The sequence below is a fragment of the Silene latifolia genome, chromosome 6 (assembly GCF_048544455.1).
Source record: "Silene latifolia isolate original U9 population chromosome 6, ASM4854445v1, whole genome shotgun sequence".
Classification (NCBI taxonomy): domain Eukaryota; kingdom Viridiplantae; phylum Streptophyta; class Magnoliopsida; order Caryophyllales; family Caryophyllaceae; genus Silene; species Silene latifolia.
Genome location: NC_133531.1, coordinates 66,293,686 through 66,311,315, shown reverse-complemented (window position 1 = coordinate 66,311,315; position 17,630 = coordinate 66,293,686). Strand labels below are relative to the sequence as shown.

Sequence of the window (17,630 nt, the reverse complement as noted above, 5' to 3'; positions counted from 1 at the left end):
ACTAGTATAATCTGAACTAAGTGGAACCTAGCGGGGAATCGCTCCCTCCAAGGATCCCAGCAAGAGCTCTCAGCAACCATAAACACCCGATAAAAATACATGCTCACCATTTGCTGGAAATATCAAATGGATCACCGCAGACACATAGTAGAAAGGAACACAAGACACACCACACAAGTCAGCAACAAAATATAATGAAAATAGGAACAATCAAGTACAGTAGAAACATCATAAGCATACACATCAATACCGACTCCCATCAACTCCGATCTTCATAGTAACCAATAGCTCTCATCGCAACGAGTAGTCGGGTTTCTATCGCAATAGGTAACCCACCCCTGCCGATGTCAGACCGCAGCCCTGAACATCAAAATCCCCCCTCATCGCAACGAGCGAACGTAGCTCATTAATGTGCACATCCCCTTTACGACAGGAGTCACAAGGGGCGAAACATGGGGGTGAAACCATCTCCTAATCAACATGGCTCTACAATATCCATCTCAACTTCTCCAACATCCAACAATCTCAACAACCACAATAATATCATCATAATGACAAACAATCACAACAATACAATAAATAACAAATTGTACCGAGTAGGGAAACCCTACCTTATTCACAATCCAATTAGCACACAATCAACTTGAAATTCTCCTTTATAAAATCGTCACCTATAGAATAATCAATACATTACCATTACTATAATCATCCCACAATAATACCATCAAAATCCCCCAGTTAACCAAACCTAGGGTTAAGAGAGTACAAAGTGCAATAAGAGTGAAGACTAAGACTTACAATGCTACAATGCGGTAGACACAAGCAATAACGAATCCCGAGACAAAAATTTCTAAATCCGTGCTTAGATGATCACTAGGGTGATTAAGGAGAGTATAGAGAAAAGTTTTAGGATTAGAAATGATTTGACGAAACTGATTATCTAATTAAGTAACTCCCTAATCACTCTAATCAGACCGCGCAAAATACGACTCCAGACCGGACAATCGGTTGAGTGTACAATTCACTCGATCGAGTAGACTCTACTCGACTGAGTGCATCACCAACTCGGTCGAGTGACCCAAATAAAAAACTTTTCCGACTCAATAAATCCACTTGTTCCACAGTACTTAGCTAAGTATAGCCCACTCGGTCGAGGTCGTCACCTACTCGACCGAGTACGAAATCCCATAAATGCATAGTATTACAAAGTTGACTTAGCACTGCTAGACTAATTTCCACCATTGCCCGACTTCTGGTATGATCCTCCACTGTAATTCTGGCTATGGTTATAACGATTCGGATTGTTGTTGTACTTATTGTAACTCCTGTGGTTGTTGTATTAACCCGAGGGCATGTTACTTCCATAGCTCGGTGCTCGTGTACGATATCCACCCTGAACTCTACTCCCATTTCCACTTTGTGGTGCACTTCTTCACTCAAAAGCTCAGTGTCCCATCTTTTGGCAGTTGTAACACCTCCCCGATGGTGTCATCCTTTGATTCTGGCCTTCGTCGCTTCCCTAACACCAACTTCTACCCTTGTTGTTGTACCCCTTCGAATGGCTTACTCCACCAGCTGAATAAGATTTGAATTGATTGTAATGTGGCTTCTTACTAGTTGCGCCACCCTCACTGACAGTTTCAGCTTTTATTTTCTCTTATTTCTCCATCTTTTCCTATATCAGCTTGTCCGATATCCTCTCAGCGTGACCAACTCTCTGGTACTTCTCTTCTAATGTGGTTGGCTCTCCAGCTACGAGCCTGATCTTCTTAATTTCTGTTGACAACCCTCTCTCAATTATCACAGCCAAAATCTCAGGCCCCCATGTTCAGGTCACTCACATATTCAGATAATTCCTGAAAGCGATTGTGGTATTCTTCCACCGCCATCTTCTCTGTCATCTTGAAAGTGTCAAACTCCGCCCTCATCCTGCTACTAATATGCTCAGGTACAAAGACGTTTCTCAGCAGTAACTTAATGTTTAGCCATGGGATATAAGTGTGGACAATGGGCCCACGAGGGCGCTTTGAAGAGAGAACAAGCGTTTGCATTTAGTGGAGTCGCCACCAACTTTTATGGGAAATTAGAACCGTTCGAATACCTCGTGCCATGTCAAGACACAAAGTAATGACATGAACACTAAGCAATCGTTACCCTTAGCATTCTATGTCTAGAATGACTCTCGTGGATGCCAATGAACACGGATGTTCACAGAGATCTGGAGTAAGGGGTGAGGGTACGTATTAGGAAGCTCTTTTGATCGAACACCTAATCCCGCCCGCCTCGATAGCGGCCTCTTTTAATGATTAGGGACATCATCTATTCTCGATATATCGTCGATTATATGCATGCAATGCAACATCCAAGTTTTAATCCTAGCATGTGAAGAATAGACTAAGTCGGTTAACACACAATTTAGCATACAATAAATGTCGAAGTAGGATTAAATGCTCAATTACATGGGAAAGCATACAAATGATACAAGAAATATGATAAATATAATAAATAAAATTACAACAATGAGAATTACAATAATTACAATGGGTTCAATTGATTTATGTCGAAAATACTTTTAAAACGGATAAATTGAGAAAAAGAATAAAAGAAAGAATTAACGAACAGATCAGTGGATGATAATACGGATAATAGTTAATTATACGTAAACTAATTAACTAGGTCAAGCAACAACGGAGTTCAGAGACAGAATTCAACTGAACAGCGCAAGAGATCGCGCCCTTTGGAAGAGGCGCAGCGATTCTTTGCGTCTGTTCCAAGGGTGAGTTCTGGCTGTGAAGCCGGAACTGCAAATCGTTAATGTAAATTGGTGATTTTAATGGATTAATTAACATATTTTCTCGGATGGAAGTGATTAACACGTTATTTACATGTGATTGATGGTCATAAAAGCAATAAAACATGGATGAGACGGATTTAAGACGGATTAATTACATGAACGAAAGATTGATTAGTGACAAAGGTGAACTAATAGGTTAAACATGACGAATTAATGACAAATTAATGACGAATATGACAAACAACAGATGAAAATATATCAAAGATCGAATTCCAGAAACCCGATATGGACAAATCGAATCTCTATAACCCGGATTGAGTTTAATGACGAAAACCCGCAAATATGAGATTATAAGGGATTTAAGTCAGATTTAATGATGAATTATATACTAATGAATGATAAATAATATACATGTGAGGTTATTATGCTATTGTATCGAAGAATTAAAGAAAACAAACGAAAACAAGCAAAGAACGAATTACAGAGGACGAAGGAAGAAGAAAGGAAGCAGGAACTGCGGCAGCCTCACGAAGAGGCGCAGCAGGTACTGCGCTCCTTCGAAGAGGCGCAGCGGTTGCTGCGTCCTTTCTCGATGGTCTGTCTTCTGAAAATCCGTAAAAAGGGTTTTAAAGCACGGTTTTAGAAATCGGTTTTAACGAGGTGTTTTCGACATAACCCTTACATTAATGATGATACAAAAGTAAAGAACAATAAATAAAAGAGAGATTTACACCCTCAGACTTACATGGTTGACGAAACGAGAAGAAGTAAGTTATCGATTAGTGATGCTCGACTCGAATGTAGACGAAAGTGCCCTCGTAAAAGGAAAACGATTAGATTAATTAAGTTGATTAGTTGTGGAGTTGGTCAAATTGGCCGGTCATGCAAACGAGGCTGGTACTCAGAAGGATCCGAGCTTACGTGATCGAAAGTTCAAGCACGTAGACGCCAAAAAGTAAGAACAAAGGTCTAGAATGCAAAGGGAGAAGAGAAGGGCAGACACTCGCGTGAGATATATGAGGAGCGAAGGCTCCTATTTATACTAATCACGTGAAGGAATAAGGTTTTCGGAGAGACTTTGGAAGTGAATCTCGGAAAGATATGAAAAAGATACGAGAAATACGCAGAAAAGGACCTGGGAAGAGGCGCAGCAGTCACTGCGTCTCTTGGAAGAGGCGCAGCACCTGCTGCGTTTGTTCCCAAGTGGTTTCCTCCTACGGAAGAAAGATTTCCGTGTTTAAGTTATGGAATGACGGATTAATTTGGTTTTCCTTAATATTTTGTATGAATATTACGGGAAATTGTTTACCAAAGAATAAAAAATTGTGAAATATTTATAAAATATGGAATATAAATATCCGGAACATTCTAGAACATTCTGACTCGGGATTTAACGGTTATCAGAAAATGAAGACGGTTTTAGGCACGGACTCCAAATGTACTCTAATTACTGTCAAAACGACCGTATCGGCGCGTAGAGGACAACTAAGAGGTAGACATTAGTGTTTAAGCAATCACTTGACGATAAACTTACGAACTGTCATAAATCGTTCCGCGTACCAAACATGCGGCCCAATCATCACCGGGTGGTTTGCGAGAGGTGCAGAAATGAGGTATCTACAGAGCCCCCACTTTGACTGAGGCTTGGACAAGGCGAAAGTCAAAGTATAGCCATCAGGTCAATCGAAGATTACAACCTGACGACTATGGCGACGCGAGGCGGTTCAAGGGGTCTGAACCAAAGACCTATCGTCGGGAACATTTTAGATTCTGTCGACTATCGGGGAGAGTCGTTTAAAGTCCATTAGACTACGTAAGGAGGCTCGCCAGCCATAAGAAGAGACCATACCTGAGACTTCTGGATGAAACGGGACTGAAGACGCTTCGACGAAACTCTTTGGTCTGGAGATAACTTGGTATCTGAAGGTAGGAAGGTATATCCTGAAAAAAAGGGGTATCTGAGGAATAATGATTTTTTAGGGAAGACAGCAGGACACAGTCTGGAACTGCTGGGGGAAATTTGTTTGTGTTCAGCTTCAAACAAATTTCGGAAGAACTCGGGGTCGATGTTGAACTCCATGTCTCGAGAGGAAGTGACTGTCGGTCGTGAACTCTCGTTGGGGAACATAATCGGGAACTTATCTCTATGTCTCGAGAGGGATAGTCCATCCGCTTACTCTCGCTGGGGAATATAATGGAGGCGTGTCGAAACACCCGTGAAGAAATACCTGCTCGTTGTGACAAGCAAAGTCTTGGAAGCGATGTATAATGTATAACAGTCTGCTGTTGGCTTAAAAATACGGGTCTGAACAGAAGATAATCGTCAAACGGACCAAAAAGATAAAAATGGCATCGAGAAAGTGGCGCACCAAAGATGGGCCCACAAATAACGAACTCATAACGAATTTTTGAAAACTCGTATGGAGGGAACACCAGGAAGAGGCGCAGCAAGAGCTGCGTCTCTTGGAAGAGGCGCAGCGCCTGCTGCGTCTGTTCCTGAGGGTGTCTTTTCTGCGTAAAAACGCGATAAACAGAGGGTTTTAATTCATTTGTTCGAAACACAAATTCCTCATTTCTCTCTCAAATCTTGACCATTTCTGCCAAAATTTGATTTAAAAGCTTGCATTCATCATGACTAATCGAGGTATTTATATCATTCTTGCATTAATCTTCCATATTTTGCTTAGTTTGGATCGAAAAAATTAGGTTTTTCAACCCAATTGATTCGAAAATTTGGGGCTTTTCCCCCAAATGTATTTGCCTTGTAAAATTGATGCTAGAAACGGATAATTTGTAGTATAAGGAACATAACCATGTATTTTTTTTGAATTTTCGTTGAGTTTTGAGCATTTGAGTGAAATTGAGACGGTTTCTCAGCTAAACCGTAAATTGCTTCGAAAATAGCCTTAGGATTGCCCATTTGCGATGAAACTTGATATTTGTGATCCTTGGATGATGGATAAACTTCCTACCATCTCGGAATTTTGGTTTGTGACGGCTTTTTCAGGACACTTTTCTAGGGCATAATCGCCGTTATAACGAAATGCTGCCGAAATTTCGACTCGAACCCATGACTAGGCTTCAACTTAGGCTTGAATTGACCCTAACTACAACATGAGTGATCGGGTTAGTGAGAATGCGGCCAAAGATGGCGAGAAAAGAGCGATTTCAGGGCTTCCGAAGGCTCGAAAATCCCTTAACTAAGGCTTGTCGTCACGTGACGCGGCCTAAATTACTTTAACATTGCAGGTGATGAGGCTTCTACTTCTGGGAGAGCTCCTATGGAGATAGACTCTGCTGTTGACCCTTCTCGTGCCATCGAGGAGGCTTTCACCGCCGCGGTGATGGCTACTGGGGACGAGGTCCACGAGGAGGAGGCTGTTGAGGAGGAGGAGGCCCCGAGGCGGGCCAACGTTGGACGAGGAGGTCGTCAGCTGAGGGGAGCACCCGCGTGGACTGAGACCTAGGACAGCAGGCACTTGCTTTGGGCTGCGGAGGGTCACCTGTCCTACAGGACGGTGAAGAGCTTGGTAATCTTGAATTCATTACTCACCACTCATCTTCCTTCATTCGATTCACTCATATCTTTTCCAACTTTCACTCAAAACTAAAGATAGCTTTTGTTTCAAATCACAATAGGAGGCCGGGAACATCAGGTCGTTCTCGGGTTACAGGACAGCGATGGAGTGCTACGAGCGGCTGTCGGCGGAGGAGCGCGCCATGATCGAGCGTGGAGCGTTTGGTGCCTTGGTGGAGGCCTGGAGGGATATCACGAAGAGGAAGTTGCGGGCTAACCTTAGCCTGGTCCGCGCTTTCTTGGACCGATTCTGGGACACGACTTCCACTTTTCACATGGCTTTTGGTGAGGTGGGAGTCACTCTGGAGGACTACTGCATGATTTCTGGTCTGCCGTGTGGGACTGAGGCTGTGGAGTGGCCGGAGACTGCCATGAGGGTGGACTCGGCCGAGGCTAGGAGGTTGATCGGCTGGAACTTGTCGCCGAAGGCTGTTATAGTGCCTGGTTTGGTGCCCACTTCCTATGTCCGAGACTACTTTGCGGGGAAGACCCCGGTGCTGGTGACGATTGTTGGGAGAGAGACGGCTCCTCCTCCCTGTACAGCTGAGCAGAGGGTTCGTTTGTGGCTTTGGTGGTTTCTGTCTTCGATCTACCTCGGAGACAAGGGAGAGAGGCTGTCGACGAAGTTTCTTCCCTTCCTTTCTGACCTGAGCTCCCTAGGGCGTTGGGACTGGGTTACTGCTGGTTTTGCGGTCCTCATCCGCTTCATGTAGGCCATGGTTCATCCGGAGTTGATGGAGAAGGGGACTTCTCCTGGTGCTGTCGGCCCTGGACTGCTGCTGGAGGTATGAACCTTCATTTAGACTAAAATCAATTATTTTCCTTATCAAATTACGAAAGATCATCACTGACTACCTTGCTTCACAGGCGTGGGTGTACTCCTACTTCCCGAGCCTCTCGCCCAAGAGGACGGAGCCGCTGGAGAAAGCCTATCCCGTCGTGAGGGATTGGGTGATGTGCAGGACGAGGAGCAAGCGTTCCTCTCACGGTGTTTATCGGCGGGACGTGAATGCTCTTCAGCTGGAAACGTGAGCATCTCATTTATATTCATTTTGCTTCTACATTGCCTTTAATTGATCGTAAGAATGATTCCTTGTTTGTCTTTTCCCAGTGGGTGCCCAGGCCTTGGGCGGACTACGCTGGAGCGCCTTCTTTTGTGGCTGAGGTCCTTCGTCCTAGGAGCTCGAGCCGGCTGCTGTTGAGGATGTCGATGGGTCCTGTGTGGTACTTGGGCGAGCGCTTGGCTCGTCAGTGCTCTCGGGACATATTAACGGTTCCCATCGATCCTCTTAGGACGATGTTCAGGGAGCCTTCTGAGGCTGAGAGGGAGGCTGACTTGGCTGGCATTGGTGGTGACGCCCTCCTTCTATCTGGTGAGGACTACTCGGCGTTCCTTTACGGGAGGTTGGCGTACTGGCCGGTCGTGGTGAGCATCTTTTATCCTTCTTTATTTTGATTTTGAGAATACGATGAAAGATCATCGATTAATGAGAAACATCTTACTTTGCAGGAGGTTGAGGTGGCGGGCATCGAGCCCCCCGAGTACCCCAAGACCCTCGAGTACACTGACGTGACCGGGAGGACGAGGATCTCCGAGCTGCGTGACTTTGACGTGGCGGTGATGGATGCTGGCCTGGACGATTGGCAGCATTCGATTCGGAGGGTGAGCCTCTAATTTGCATAACCTTTGTGTAAGAACACATTTGATTGAATTTATTCAAATATTGAGAATTTCGTTTTGAAAATGCAGGTTGCGCCGTCTCGGTTCGTGGCGTTATGGAGGGTGGCCAACCAGCTGCGAGCTACTGTCGTCGAGGCACTTGTCGGCGGTCGAGGTCGTCAGGTATGAACCTTGTGTCTATTTCATTTTTGAATTTTGATTTTCCAACTTCTCTTGTAATTGCTTGAAATGATTGACATTAGCTAATTTTGTTGTTTACAGGGGGACCGTGAGCTGGAGCGAGAGTTGGCCCAGTCTCGGGAGGAGACAGCTCGTTTGTTGAGGGAGCTTGAGGCTCGAGACGCCGAGGTTGCTGCTCTCGCGGCAAGAGTTGCGGAGCTAGAGGTCGACCGGCAGTAGTTTTGTTTATTTTTTGTTTGTATTTTGCACATTTGTACATTTTGGACCTTCATTTTGGACATTTTGGACTTTACTTGGGGCTCGAGCCTCCAGTTTGCTGTACATTTCCCTTTTTGGTTGTATATATGATGGCCTGAGTGCCTTTGCTGCTGGGTTGTGTTGCTTGTATCTGCAGGTTAGCTTTGAACAGGTTTGGTAGATGACGGTTTATGCCGTCATGCTGCCGAAATTTACATAGAAATCACGTAGAACATACATTTGTATATACATATGGCCAGAATTAGCGCAAAACAAATGACTCAAAAGAATGCAAAAAATGCAAGAGAAAATGCAAAAAAGTTGCCGGAAATGACCGGACAGTAGGGAGGGTTACCCCTAAAAAAAGAAAAAAAAATAGAAACCTATAAGTTAGAAATGAAATGAGAAAAAGAAATAAAAGAAATATATATAAGTGAAATAAATATATGAATTTTGAAATGAATTAAATTACAAATGAAAATTATTTCCTAAAATGAAAATATACAAGTGTGGTAAAATGACGAAAATGTTGATGTCGTCTCGAAATGCGTGCCCGCGGAATTAGGAAACACGAAATATGGCAATTTCCACGTATTTACCAAAATAATAATCCGTAGGAATAGGAAATTATTCGTTAAGGAATTTAGGAAAGATCCAACGCGGAAAATCACAGAAACCTAGCTGAGGAAGAGGCGCAGCATGAGCTGCGTCCCTTTGAAGAGGCGCAGCAGTCTTTGCGCTGTTCCCAGTGTGTCTGCTTCCGCATTTTAGGAAACATAATTTAGTATAAATAGAGACGTCGATAGAGCTTTTATTCTCACAATTCTTCCGTCTCTTCTTCTTCTTATTACATAAAATTCTTAATATAATCACTCATCATGAATACTTTGGAGATTCGCCTAAAAGAGTGGACTAATGAGTTTTCCAACATGGAGAAACACGACATGGGCGCCTATAATCTTGGATCGTTGTTGAGTTTGAAGCTTATCAAGGTTGTCAAACCATTCTTAGATGCTTGTCTTGATTATTGGGACCCGAATTATCATGTTTTTGCTTTTCCCGGAGGTGACATTTTGCCCATTTCCTGAAGAAATTGCTGTGATCGGTGGGTGGGACCCGGAACACTTGCCTGCCATTCCTTCTACTTCGCAAGGGTATAAGAGCAAATTTAGAGACTTGCTCGGACTGACTAGAATTGAGGTGGACCGTTTAGTGACCTCGAAGGGAGTGCGAGTGTTGTACTTCATTGACCGATTCATTAATAGGGCCGACCCCACCGTTTCTTATGTTGCTAGGCGAAGGGCATTTGGATTTTGCTTGTTGCATGTGTATGTCCTTCAAGGGCATGTTGATGAAGACTTGAGAGGTGATCCCCGTCTTTTGGGCCTAGTTGAGCAAATGGAGCTGCGCAGGAGCCCAGCTTGTTTATGCTTAGGAGAGATCCTGTTGGGCTTGGATAATAGGAAATCCAACCGTGACCTACCATACTTGGGAAGTCCCGTTATTCTGCAGGTAAAGAAACTTTTCTTTCTTTTCTTTTTCTTTTTTTCGTTTTTTTATCTTTTTTTTTTCATTTTTTTCTCTTTTTTTTTTTTTTTTTTTTTTTTTTCGTTTTTTCGTTTTTCGTTTTGTTTTAATACCCGCTTTTGGTAGGTTTGGCTTATGGAATGCCTTCGATTGATCGAGCCCCCAGTTCATGTCCCTTCTTATCATGCTCGTTCGATTGCGATGAGGACTAGGCTGTACATGGTGGACTTCACTCGAGTCTGCAATTATTGGTCCCTTGATTAGGTGGAATGTACCATGGTGGCACCTCAAATCTGTCACCGGAGTGTCTTCTTTGGATCCTACTCGATCGGCGTGCATTCCTGGCTTGGAATTCATGGTGTGCATCTTCCCGGAGAGGTTGATGAGACAGGTTGGACTAAACAGACAATCCCGAAGCTTGATACCGTCCCGCAGACTGCCGTGGCGCTTACTACTGAGAGTCGAAAGGAGTGGGCCATTAAATGGGCCCAAAGAAACGTGTGGTTCTTGAACTCCTCTGCTAATGCCTTATGGGTGTCGGATTCTTATCTGCGATGGAGAAAAACTACTACTTCGGAAGAGCGCGAGAGATTGAGGAAGCGCGAGCCTGTTGATTACAAGGTGCGCGAGGTGGAAAAAGAGAAAGAGAAGCATTTGACTGAGGGAGAGGAAGAAGCCGGGTTTCGAGTTGTTCGTCCTTCGAAGAAACCGAAGACCTCTCCTACCGTGGATAAAGTGATTGACAAGAATGGGAAGTCTAGGCCTCGAGAAAGACCGTTGATGATTAGGTCCGAAGTGGCGCAAGAGCGTGCGGCTCGAGGTCGTTGATACCCGTCGTGAGGTGTCAAAAATAAATTTATAATCTCCAACTACAACTATAGCTAGTGGCAGTCGGGTCGAACCATAGAGAGGCAGACGTAATTTCTAGTTGTTTAAATTCGGTCTAAGGTAACAATAAGGTGGGGGTTTGATTGGATTTGGTCTATAACTAATAGCAGTAAAAGAAATGTAAGCTAATGAAATATATGAAATCAAGTATAAAAAGAGGTACTAGGATGGTCGGTTCGTTATAGTTTCGGCGGCAACATACTAAACAGGTCTAAATAAAACACATGAGGCGGGAAATAAAGAGGTCCTCTCGGTCCACTCTTAACAAATAGCATCTTTCGATCTCGCTATAGGCCCCTAATATCACTAATACTAACTTTCGTCCTGAAAAGTGACTAACGGTCTAAACTTTACCTATCTTTCGATCTCAGCATAGTTTAGTCATTTTAATTGGTGATCTAAAAACTGTCCCTATCTCTCGATCTAATGGGTTAGTCATATATTAAGCATTCAACTAGTCGTGTGCACTCGATTCGTCGAATAAAGAATTAAAACAATTAAAACCCGAAAATAAAACCTCATGTGGTCAGTCGATCGACCAGGTATGGCGGTCGATCGACTGACACGCGATTCAGTCCGTGTTCATTATATTGCCGCCTACACTACAATTCCCCTACATCCTAGCACGAATAAATTAGCTACTCATACTGAAATTAAAGGCAACAATAATATTAAGGATTAAGGCTACGAAATTCATGCTTAAAACGGTAAAATAAACAATTAACAAAAGATGGCAATTCGGCTTGGGAACTGATCTAGCAATTCGACAACTACGAACGAAAGTAACAGAATAAAACCAGAGAGTATCGTGTGAATTGCGAAGGAAAAGAACAAAGCCGAATGACAAAGCAAATTGTATTCAATACCGAAAGTAATCTCGAACCCTAATTATTTCTAAAGAACTATATGTAAAACTTGGTAAATTTCTGAATAAAAACTCGATCCTCTGTATCTGTCGAACTAGGTTACGTTATATAGAAAGTATACGTAACATAATTCCTAAAACCTAAACATAATGGGCTTCAAGTTCCTCGATCTTTTAATTCTCGTCTGAAGCAGCGATGTGGTCGATCGACTGAGCATGGTGATCGATCGACTGACTAGCAGTGTACAGTAGCTTCTGGAACCCGATAGTTGGTCGATCAACTGAAGGTAGTGGTCGATCGACTGCTTTAGCTGCTACTTGACTTTCATAATCTCGTGGATTTGTCTTTTGGGCCTTGGATTGCGCACCAAGCTCGTTCCTTAAGCGAATACTTCACGTCAAATGCAATGCAGGATACTCGGGGACAGATTTAGCTCGATTTCCGCTGGATTCTTCACATTTCTGCAATAATGTACAAAAATACGGAAGTAGGCAGAAATAGGGAGAAATGTAGCATAAACTACATGAATGAGCTCTGAAATGCGTGTAAAATGGGATGTAAAACATCATATAAAAGACACGCATCAAACTTCCCCAAACCAAACCCTTGCTTGTCCCCAAGCAAGAACTAGACTCGATCTAATGACCTAATGGAATGAGTTCAATCTCAGAGCGAAATGCAATATGTAAAGCCTAAACCAATTTAATGCAATAACTAACAATCAATTAGCAATGCGAATCATGCAAACGAGTTATGTAGTCGTTAAAAACTGCTGAACCGTCAACTGTAGAGACTTTTCAAATTGGACTCTCACGGGTCGCTCATATCACTCAAATAAGCACATGTGAATAATGTAAAGATAGAAAGAATTCATTTGTAGTGACACTCACCTAACTACGACCTATAAGAACATGCCTGCAATCTAATATGAAAACAATCTCTACAACAGTACATACGCATTCCAACCAACAAAAGACCATGACACATGCCGAGGTATATATGTGGATATGTGAGGTATGGGTAAGAAGGGTCAAAACATTTATGGAAAAGTGGAGGTACAGGTGATCAAGCTAGTACCCAAACGGAACCATATGGCAACATCCAACTTCTTGCTCAAAAATCAAATGAAACGGTGCTATAGCAAGCACAAAACTCACAGTCTCCGATATAACAGTAATCAACTTACTCCCCATAAGATATGAATAATACATGGGAGCAAAAATCGCCATAAGATAAAGCTTGAATTATGCGAAATGGATTTCTTTTCTTTCTCTCGAACCTCAGTCGATCGACCTATTATGCCAGTCGATCGACTACTTCAACAGTACAGAACCTCTTTTTTTTCATTTTTCGAATCATTTTTTCTTTTCTCTTTTTTCCAACTTTTTCAGTTCTTTTTTTCTTTTCTTTCCTTTCTTTTCATTCTCCCAATAACATCTCAAATAAGAGCAAATGCTACCAAAAACTAAGTAACAATCCCAAGGACACGGACTACTAACTTGACAAAGGACAGGCTAAATGTAGGATGTAGTAATGGGACAAAAAGGCTATTTTTGGCAGTGTGGAGTTCATGGGTAAAATGAATAAAGGGAACCCTCTACCACATGTGTCAACAACCACAAACCGAATGCATACAGGTATTAAGCAGATTAAGTTCATATTTATGCAAATTGATTTGACATGTCTCATAAGGAGTACTACTCACATTCCTAAATAAACCGGTCATATATGTCACCAGTTATAGGCTCTAAATCTCAGAAATATGATGTAGTTTGCCAATTTTCTAAGTCAAGTCTCAAGTTCAGCAAGAAATTTAACGAAAACTCGTAGATATGCACTTATACGATTCTACTAATAACATGTCAATCCATCAAGGCTTAGGCAAAAACAGGTGCAAATGCAATGTCATCATTGAAATACTACCGTTCCGACTCGACCTATATGCTAAAATAAACGTGCATTTTATTTGAATTTTTTTTTGGATTTTTGAATTTCTGGTGTACAAATATAAAAGGAAATAAACAATGCAAAACAGAATGTAACCGTGAATGCAAGCAAATGATATGCGGCGCAAAACCCTTCCCCAACCCAAATCGCACAATGTCCCCATTGTGCAAAATCATGTAATGAAGAAAAGAGAAACGGGAATTTGCGAGAAATTTAAACAAATAAAACATGAAGTAAAGACTTAGAAACTCACAAGACTTTTAAGCGCAACAAAGGAAACCTCCCCAAACCAGCATGAGCTAGGAGGTTTCAGTAGCCAGTAGTGCTACTAATAAGTACCTGAAAAGACAAACAAAGTACCACGCATAAATCGAGTAAACAAGAATGAAGCGGTATTATGTGCAAAATTGAGAAAAATACGAACAAATAAATAGTGACGGAAGATAAGGTGGAGCAGAAAACTCTCTTAATTCCGCAAATCGACCAAACATAGCAGGACAGAGGTCGTGAACAGGTACAGCAGTACAGGTCGGTCGATCGACCACATCACTCAGTCGATCGACCGAGGTGAAAGGAATAGTAGCTCCTGGAAACTGCAGACCAGTCGATCGACTATATAGCCCAGTCGATCGACTGGAGATACTGCTGTAACTTCTTATTTCTTCGTGTTTGCTCAATTACTTGAGCTAAAGAGGTCTAAAAACCTGCAAGTGCACAATAATACGCGCCCAAAATTGCGCAAAACCCAAAATAAAGTCTAAAGCGAATAAAATCCTAAGCAAGCAAAATAAAATGCGAAGTTTCGCGCACACAAAAGCAATAAAAAAGTGTCTAACAAAAGCAAATAAAATGTTCTGAAGACATGTGATCAACTAGTAGTTGATCAAGAACGGCCACGGAATGGCCCACTTCGTCGGCTCTAGTAGCCTCAACGGTGCTTATCTTCTCAACTGCACCCTCCTTAGCTTCCACGTCTGTATGGCTCAACGGATCAACACTTTCATCAACTCCCCAGTCAATGACCTCTTCAGACTCGTCAAAATCCAAGTCGGACTCCCTTGCCTTGACCTGTTCATCATCAACTTCCTCATCGGTGGCATAGCTAAGGCAACCAAGACCTCCTCGTGAAATGATTGGCTTCTTCGCAGCTAGAGTGACTTGCAGCTCTTCCTTCCCCAAACCAGCTCCTGCAATATCAGAAATAGACAAATCTTCGTCCAATTTGCTCCCAATCTGGGGCGGAGGGGTACAACAGGAATAGAAATAGGCATATCAGGAAGCACAAAGTACGATTTCTTGTCAGAAACCGTATTACAAGTCACATGCCACATAGGGTCCTTCTTCTTAGCAGGTTGGGCAAAGACAATAGAATGCTTGCCCACTTTGAAGGTCAAGGTTCCTAGACCGACATCTATGACTGCACCAGCAGTGTGCAGAAATGGCCTACCCAAAATAATGGGAATATGGGCATCCTCAGGCATGTCAAGTACAACAAAGTCGACGGGAAGAAAAACTTCCCTATTTGGACAGAATGTCCTCTAAGACTCTATTGGGTGGACCGCAGATCGGTCGGCCATCCAGATCTTGTCATATCATCCACATTGCGAACCTAGTCAATTTGAGCTTCCTAGCAAGACTCAGGGGCATGACGCTAATGCTAGCTCCTAAGTCACATAATGCCTTCTCAATAGAGAAGGTACCTATATTGCAAGGAACAGAAAAGCTACCCGGGTCCTCTAGCTTATGGGGTGCAGTGTGAGACAAATAAGAGCATGACTCTTTGGTTAATGCAACAGTATGCACATTTTCAAGTGACTTTTTCTTAGACAAGAGTTGTTTCATGAATTTAGTGTAGGCAGGCACTTGATTAACTAACTCAAGGAAGGGTACTTGTACATTCAAGCTACGAATAACTTTTTCAAATTTATTGAAAGATACCTGTTCCTTCGTCGGCACTAGTCTCTCCTGGATATGGGTCGTAAGAAGTAGCTTAGCTCTCTCCTCTAAATCGCGATGCCGATCCGTGGACTTAGGCCGGAAGTCCACTACTTTCTCCTTGTTGAAGCTTGAACCCTCTTGAGACCGTCTCAAATGTGAACCATTGATCGACATCGGTCGTACTTCGAGCCGGATCGACCCATCAAGACTCGGGTCTTTCCCCAATATTTTCGGATCGCGTGCCCAAACAAATGATCCCTCAAGTTGTCGGGCATCGGAGGACGAAAAATCTCACTATCGCCAGCGATCTCGGTCGATCGACCAGTGATGTCGATCGATCGACCGAGATGAACAGACCAAGCTCCTGTAACCCGCAATTCGATCGATCGGCCAAGGGTATGTCGATCGATCGACCGATATACCCTGTAGACGCCTTTTTCTTTCCTTTGCTAGTTCCAGCTTTGTTTTGACTCGGTTTTGCCTCATCTTTCGCAGTGGCATCCTCGACCATAGCAGGCCCCTCCAGGGTAGACCCACTCCTTAAAGTTATGGCATTAACGGTCTCTTTCTGGTTAGTTTGAGTCGGTAAGTGTCCCGGAGCTCGAGTGGTACTCTTGCTAGCCAATTGAGCAATTTGGCTCTCTAGCATCTTCATCCCGGCCTCTCTAGCTTGGGACTCCTTCAAAGAATAAGTTCTTCAACTCGGTGAACTCGAAATTTTGGGATTGTTGTCACTGCCGAGGAATATACGGAGGTTTTTGATATGGTTGTTTGTGTGGAGGCACATAAGCTTGTTGTTGCTGCTGTTGTGGAGGTTGAGTCGGATTCAGGACATTCTGGCTACTCCACCTCAAGTTGAGGTGGACATTCGGCTCATAGTATGTGTTTGTCAGCCTATAATGTTGAAAGGCAGCGCAAGACTCGAAGGGAACAAAACAATTCTCTGAGACATGCCCCTCAGCTCCACATCTTCTACAGACGAAAGGACCGTCTGAAACAGAGTTAACATGGTACATCCCTCCTTTAGAAGCTCCTCCCAATTCATATTTGTGAAACCTTGCAGTGAGAGCTTCTAGTGCAGCAACAGAGGAAGATTCAGCAGCTCTCCTCTGGTTTCCTCTCGAATTCCCATTTTCAGCCTTATGAGTGGCCAAATCATCGATGATCTTCCACCCCTTAGTCTCTCCCATGTTCTCAGCAAATCGGCCATTGGCTGCAGCATCTAAAATAGCCCTCTGATCATCATACAGCCCATTATAGAACTGATTGCAAAGACTCCATTTTTCGAACCCATGGTGCGGTATGGTTCGCACCAATTTCTTGAAACGGACCCATGCTTCATGAAAGTTCTCATCAGGCCCCTATTTAAAGCTCGTGATCTGAGCTCTAATGGCATTCGTCTTCGAGGCAGAGAAGTACTTTTTGTAGAATGCCAAGGCCAAAGAATTCCAGTCGGTGATCCCATGAGCAGCTCGATCCAGATCTCTATACCACTCCCTTGCAGCATCACGAAGGGAGAAAATGAACATGGTCTCCTTGATCTGGTCTTGGGTCACACCGGCCGGCGGGGGTATAGAGCATCAATAATCAATAAAAAGCTCCATATGCTTGGCTGCATCTTCATTTGCAGCTCCCCCGAACTGGTTTCTCTCAACCAGGTTAATATAGGAAGGCTTTGGCTCGAATTTTCTCGCCTCCCCAGGTAGTTCGAATCCTTTGTAGAGATTCGCAGCTGTCGGCTCTGAGTGACTGGCAATGGTTGCTTCTTCAGCCATGATTGGAATTTCTGGAGAAGTGACTGTCTCAGCTGAAGAAATTGAAGCAGGCGATGTAGGTGGATCTTCCTCGAACACAGCGTTCTCGTAGTAGCTTGACAGAGTACTCAGCTCTTCCTCTGTCAGTAATACCCTTTGTGATCGTCTGAACTCGCGCAAGGATTTCTCGATCTCAGGATTGAATGGTACTAGTTCACCACCCTGTGACCTGCGCATAAGA

General features: G+C 43.3%; 1 non-coding gene across 1 annotated transcript; it reads left to right on the top strand.

Moving 5' to 3' along the window:
- The first annotated feature begins 16,922 nt into the window (after positions 1 to 16,922).
- Positions 16,923 to 17,029, top strand: LOC141588935 (small nucleolar RNA R71). The gene has a single exon (XR_012519900.1). It is a non-coding gene; the product is annotated as a small nucleolar RNA R71 (small nucleolar RNA).
- Positions 17,030 to 17,630: the final 601 nt, after the last annotated feature.